Raw genomic sequence first — 6,355 nt, 5'->3', positions numbered from 1 at the left:
ATGACCAGTGATTTAATCCATCGTGCCTGTGTCATGAAGCCGCCATAAAAAACCCAAAGGTCGAGGTTCAGAGAGCTTCCTGATTGCTGAGCCAGAACGCATCCCTGTGCCCAGTGGGTGACATTCCCCAAACTTAAGGCACAGAAGCTGTGTTTGGGACCCTTCCAGGCCTCCCCCTCTGTATTTCTTAATGTGGCTGCTCATTCATATGCGTAGTAGCCTTTGTAATAAACCAGTAATCTAGTAAGTAAACTGGTTTTCTAAATACTGTGAGCCGCTCTAGCAAATCAATCAAACCCAAGAAAGGGGTCATGGGAACCTTCAACTTATAGTCAGAAGCACAGGTAAACCTGGACTCAGATTGGTATCTGAAGTCTTGTGGGACCGAGCCCTTAACCTTTGGGATCTGAGGCTATCTCCAGATCAGTGGTGTCAGAATTGAGTTAAATTGGACACGCGGCCAGTGTACACTAAAAATTTGAGAATTGCTTGGTGGTGTTGAAAAAACACATCGGACCTTATTTGGAAAAAATTAATGCTTAAGGGTGATGGGAGCTCATGTTTAAAGATTCAGAAAACAACTAGTGATTATTAATTATGCAGAATGGGCAAATGGGGTAAATATAAACAGTCAGGGAATGTGAGTGAAGAGGATCTGGGAGGACAACATGGGGAGAGACCTTCTTACACCACCCAGCAATTTCAATTCTCCATTGTGAGAAATAGTAGGTCACGGTGGCTGTGACTCATTACACAAATCAGAAAACCTAGCGTGTCACTCTGTCCATCATCCTACTTGAGAATCTAACCAACATCAACGGACTGTCGAATAGAATTTTTCCTCCGCCTAAGAGAAGTTGTTCTCTGCAAAGCTATCCCTGTCTCCGTGAGAGACTCGCTTCGCTTGTGGGTTAGCAGTGATGATGGCATTTTCTAGCTCACAGAGATCTTACCCTTACGTCACCTCACTGCACCTTTACCACAAGCCCGTGCGATGAAATAGGTGTTACCATCCTTAGTTCTACAGATGAAGAAATAAGTTCAGAGAAGTCCCATGACTTGCCTGAGGAAACACATCCGGCGAGTGCTGAAGCCGGGATGGGAATCCAGGTCCTTTCCGCTTTGTCAAGTCAGCCCAAGCCGCGGGCCTTCTATAGAGAGTGCTGCTCTCCCTTCGGGTGTCAAGCCAGAGGACATCAGGACGTGCTCTGTTCCTAATCAACCTTGGTTCCTGTGGGTGTAAATGGGTGTCATGGGGAATCCCCTAAATGGCCAGGACCCCAAATGTACTTTATTCTACTTGTCCCTCGTTTGGTTTTGGTTTTGGTTCGTTTGCTTTGGTTTTTCTTACGTGGGTGCTGAGCTATGAGTGTGGTAACCATGGGTCTCAAACGAGAGCTTACAGAGAGGGACTTAATGTCAGTCTTCAAATGCGCTGTTAGGATCGAAAGTTACCTAGTCATTTGAATCTGCACAGGGCTGCTTCAGAACAGCGAAAGGAGATGCTGGTTGAAAATAAGGATGAAAAGTAATTGGATCACAGAAATCCTGGCTTTATTTTTCTTCGCCATTGTCACCACCTGAAACGTACGCATTCCTGATATGAAGCTCCCTGCAGGCAGGCAGTAAATACTTGCTGATTGATGAATGGATGGATGAAGACCAACCAGACACAGTTTGACACAGTTTGCCTGCCTGTCACCTCTCTAAGCTTGTTTTCTCATCTTTAAAATAGGAGTGATATATAATACGTACCTCTTAGGAATGTTGTGAAGATCAGATGAGAATACTACATTTAAGGGGCAGCCTGCCTTCTCGTGGGCCCCCAGGAAATGTTACCTGTGGGCAGTTTCTGTCATTATAGGTGTTTTAAGAGAACAGATATGCTTCTGCCCTGCGCGGTTTAATCCTTCATTTCACTAAAACCCCCAGGGTTAAGTGAGGTCACTTCCCAAGGCGCGTTCTAGTCCTGTGACTCTGGATAGGATTCCCTCCTCAGGTTTTTCCACCGTCAGGGAAATGAGAACCGTCGTCAGGAGTGGCCCCCCCAAGGCTTGCTCTGTAGGCAGAAACCAGTTTGGAGAGTTTTATAGTCAGGCTGCGCCTCCTGCAGCATCTGCGGTTTCGTTCTGGCCGCGATTAATGACGGCGAGTAACCCAACATGAAAAGGCCGCTGACAGGTTTTCACAAAAGGACGCAGCTAAATAGCTACGAAAGGATTAAAAACCAATCTCACCACCCAGACAGCCTGTGCATCAAACACACACACAGCTCAGCGATGGTAATCAAAGAGCTGGAAATAGTTCTATGGTTTCACGGACCAATAAAGAAAATATAAAGCAACTTTAGGCCCTCCGCCCTCTCCCGCAGCCTGTCTGCCTGATGGCATGAAACGGATGGCGACGGATGGCAGAGAAGGGCTGAGCGCGCTGGCCTGGGAGAGAGCTGCCTTTTAGAGATCACTCCACAGAGAAGGGTTCCAGCACTTGGCCTGCATTTCCATCAAAAGCCTCATTCCCAGGGTGACAAGTGGGGTTGTTACCCACCTCTGCAGATGACAATGATAACTTTGGGGGCTTTGAGAAAACCTTTGTCTAGACAGAAACAGCTCAGAGAGCTTTTGAAATGCACCATCTGGCATCTTGGTTGGCTTGCCTATAGCTGAGTAAGGCTGACTCATCCTGTGAAATGCTTTTCCAGCCTGATGGGTCTTTGCTCGAAAATTCAATTTAAGGCTGATAGCATCTGGATTCAGGAGGACGGTTCAGCCCCCTTGTCCAGGGGTAAAGTTATCCTACTGACAGAAACTGCTGGCCAAAGGAGCAGACCAGACCCAGGTGAATGAAGGGCATCTCAGTTCTACTCTCCAAACTCTGTTCCCCCCCCCCCCAGGTTATCTTATTTCCTTCCCTGGCCCCAGAAATTCCACAAAGGGAAGAAACTAAGGTTTCTTTCTCTCCAGCCTTTGACCCTCACTCTGCACTGGTTGCTCTGTTGAAGTTTTTCTACATGAGACGACTTTTTTTTTAACCTCGGAAGCCACAGACAAAAGGCAATTAGTAAATTATTGAGTGTCTGTTATTTGCTGCCAGACTCTTGGGCAAGATGTGTTGCATATATTAGCATTAACTCATATAATAAACACTGTAGAACTTTCCAGAGTTACGTATCGTCATAAAACTATAAAATATAAAGTAAATACGAATATAATTTAAAATTGTGTCATCACAGAGGTGACTTGTGCCAACTTTTTAACCAAGTCATTAAAAACTGCTAACTCAATACTTTTGAAAGCAGACATTACCTAAGGGACAACATTAAACCCAGAGAGTCACACTTTTCACACAACCCCCTTCTTTTCTCTTCGCCCATTTTTTAATGTTTGGATTTTTTTTTAGTTGAGTTGTAGAAGTTCTGTGTGCATGTGTGTGTGTGTGTTTGTAAATAAAAAAGTTTTTTTTCAATTACAGGTGAAAAAGGTGAAGGGATGGAGAAGTACAGATTGGTAGTTACAAAATAGTCCCGGGGATGTAAAGTACAGCATAGGGAAGACAGTCAATAATATTGTAATGACTGTGTGGTGCCGGGGGAGCTAGAATTATCAGGGGGGACACCTGAAACTAATTCAAGATCATACTGAATGTAAACCCTCTGCTCATGTTCATCACTGTCACCGGCAAATGACGGACCCTGCTCCCCTTCCTGACTTAAACACCTACCTCAGGCTTTACCTGAGTCTGTTACCCTCCCAGTTCCTAGGACCTTCATCTCCACTGGACTTCAGGCTCCTTGAAGCCTTGTCTGAATCAACTAGAACTTCGACCTCTAAGGCCTCAGGCTCAGAGCTCTCTGACACACCACCCTTCTCTCCAGCCGGTTTCCCTCCACATCAACCCAGCTTTCTTTCTTCGCTGTGAGGCGTCTTCCGAGGGCAGTCTTCCCTTACCCCTATCTACTCCCACCCCTTTTACGCTCTGACAAAGGTCTCTAGTGATCTTTTCATGGTTAAATCCAAAGGGTCCCTCCCCTAGTTAGGCTCCCTGACACCTCTGACTCATCGGTTATTGTCAACCAAGCCCTCCTTCTTATAAAATAATATCCGCATTTGATCGCCGTGATCTCATGCGAGCCTGGGCCTCCTAACTAACGTCTTCATCGCCTTCAAAGACATTCGTTCTCGGGCGCTGCTCGGGTGTGGGCCTGCCAGCGTGCCCCTGTTCTCACCAGCCCCTCCCTGGGAGAGCTCGCGGTCCCCATTCCTCCCTGCGGGGTGTGGCCCTCCAGGCCGCAGCTGGCCTTGGCTTCCTTCCTGATCCTGACATTAGCATTTCGAACAGTTTATTAGGCCCACATGGCCTCCCAGTCCGTCTCCTTCCCATCCTCCCTGCCGCAGGTCAGGCTCTCACTTCCTCTCTTGTTATTACAGTGCCCGATGGCGGCGGTTTCAACCCGTCTGCCGCAAGAATTTTTAAAACATGCGATACCTGACCATTTAGTCAGGGGCACCGACCTCTTTTCCCGTCGATGGTCAAATAAAAAGGTGACACAGCAGCCAGCACATTAGCCGTTCAGGGTAAGTTGAAATTATACCTATATTTTTGTCAGATCAGCAAAAAATATCTATTTTGGTGTGGCGCAGAATTGTAGTAATTGGTTTGTGCGCCATGAGACGAGAAAGGTTGGAAATCGCTGCGCTGTCGCCTGCGGCTTCCTGCCGTTAGTGACCCTCAGCCGCAGCGCCAAACGGTTCACCCTCTTTCCAAACAAAACCAGGAGTTTTTTCAATAGCTCCCCATTGTCTAAAAAATAAAGTTCAAGACTGTTTAACCTAGGTCTCAATGCCTTCTAGAACCTCGGCTCAGCCACCCTCTCTCTCAGCTTCCACTCTGAACACAGCCCCCGCCCCTGAGGCGTCCCCGCTCGCCTTGGGCCCTCTGCCTGTGCCTCTCGTTCCGTTTTCACCCCAAGCCTTCCCTCCTAGTTCTCTATGCGCTTGAAGCTGCTCTGTATCCTCACAGCATTTTTCACTTAGGACATCAGTTATACCACTTACACCTTTTTTCCTCGTGTTGAGGCCAAATGGGTCCATATTTCCTCTAGATTGTAAGATTCTTTAAATTCTATTCAACAAAAAATTATGAAGCTTGCTTTTTTTAAAAAAAAAAAATTAGGCATTGTAACAGAAACTAGAACTCAAAAAGAGTAAGCTGCAGCTCTGGGACTGGATCTTTCTAGTGGGAAAGAGGCTGCAGAAACAGTTACTGTACCACGTGCAGGAAGTGGGCACGTGGGCATGTCTTCCCGACACCTGTTTCCCCTGGTCTAGGACTTTGCACAGGTCAGATGAATGGCATTTTTGAGCCTAAAAGATGATGCAATCTAATCTTCGAGTGTCCTAGCACAGGGAACTGAGACCCCAGAAGTTAGGGACTTACCCAAGGTCACTAGGTCAGTGAGTGGCAGAGTTGGACCCCGGCACACTCCGCCACACCTTCACACTGCCCCTCCTCCTTTGTACATTTGAGGGTGAGGGTGGGGTGTCAGTGAATTAGGGTTATAAACCGCAGGGAATATTGTAAAAGCAATAAAGTATAGTCAATGGATATGTTTGGGCTGATTGGCCAAAAAACTAGGGAAGAGCTTGAAGGCCATGTAAGTGTTTCTCCTTTCATGAGTGCATCGTTTCCTTGAAAGTCCCCTCCACTGCTTCTATATAGCTTGTTGATAATTAATTTTGCCCACATCTAGTATTTTCATAGTAGCATCTTTGCCTTGGATATCTGCCGCAAGCATTTTCTCTGCAAACATTTTCACCGCAAACAACTAACTGGCCTAGGGCAATTTTGCCGTAAAAAGCATAAAATCATCAAAAATAAGAGAGGGGCCTTAAAAAGGACATAACAAAATTTAAGAGAGTTTATTGAGAAATACAAAATATTTGAATACATTAAAAATGTGTGTAGATTCATAGATATTGTGCAGATACCTGATTTTATGAATCGTACCTAAGTGCCTGTCTTTGTTCTCTATGGGAAATGTGGGTTCAACTCTGCATCCTCAGAGAGGACCCTCAGCCTCTCTCCTCCCAATGTCGTGGGCTTCAAAATAAGAAACCAACTCTTGGCGCAAATCATCCTCATCTGGAAGAAATGCTATTTTAAGACCATCGCCACCACCGTATCTGCTGGTCACCATACAGGCCATTACGAGGCCTAGGTAAGATTTATACATAATATAGAAATGGGAGCAACTGTGAAAACCTGTCAGTGGAGAAATGAAACCAAACTGACAACAAGCTTAAATACATTAAATCTGCTGAACGTGGTTGATTTGTCAATGGGGAAATGAAACCAA

The sequence above is a fragment of the Miniopterus schreibersii genome (genome assembly GCF_964146895.1).
Source record: "Miniopterus schreibersii genome assembly, chromosome: 2".
NCBI classification, from domain to species: Eukaryota; Metazoa; Chordata; class Mammalia; order Chiroptera; family Miniopteridae; genus Miniopterus; species Miniopterus schreibersii.
This window is presented reverse-complemented; position numbering follows the sequence as displayed.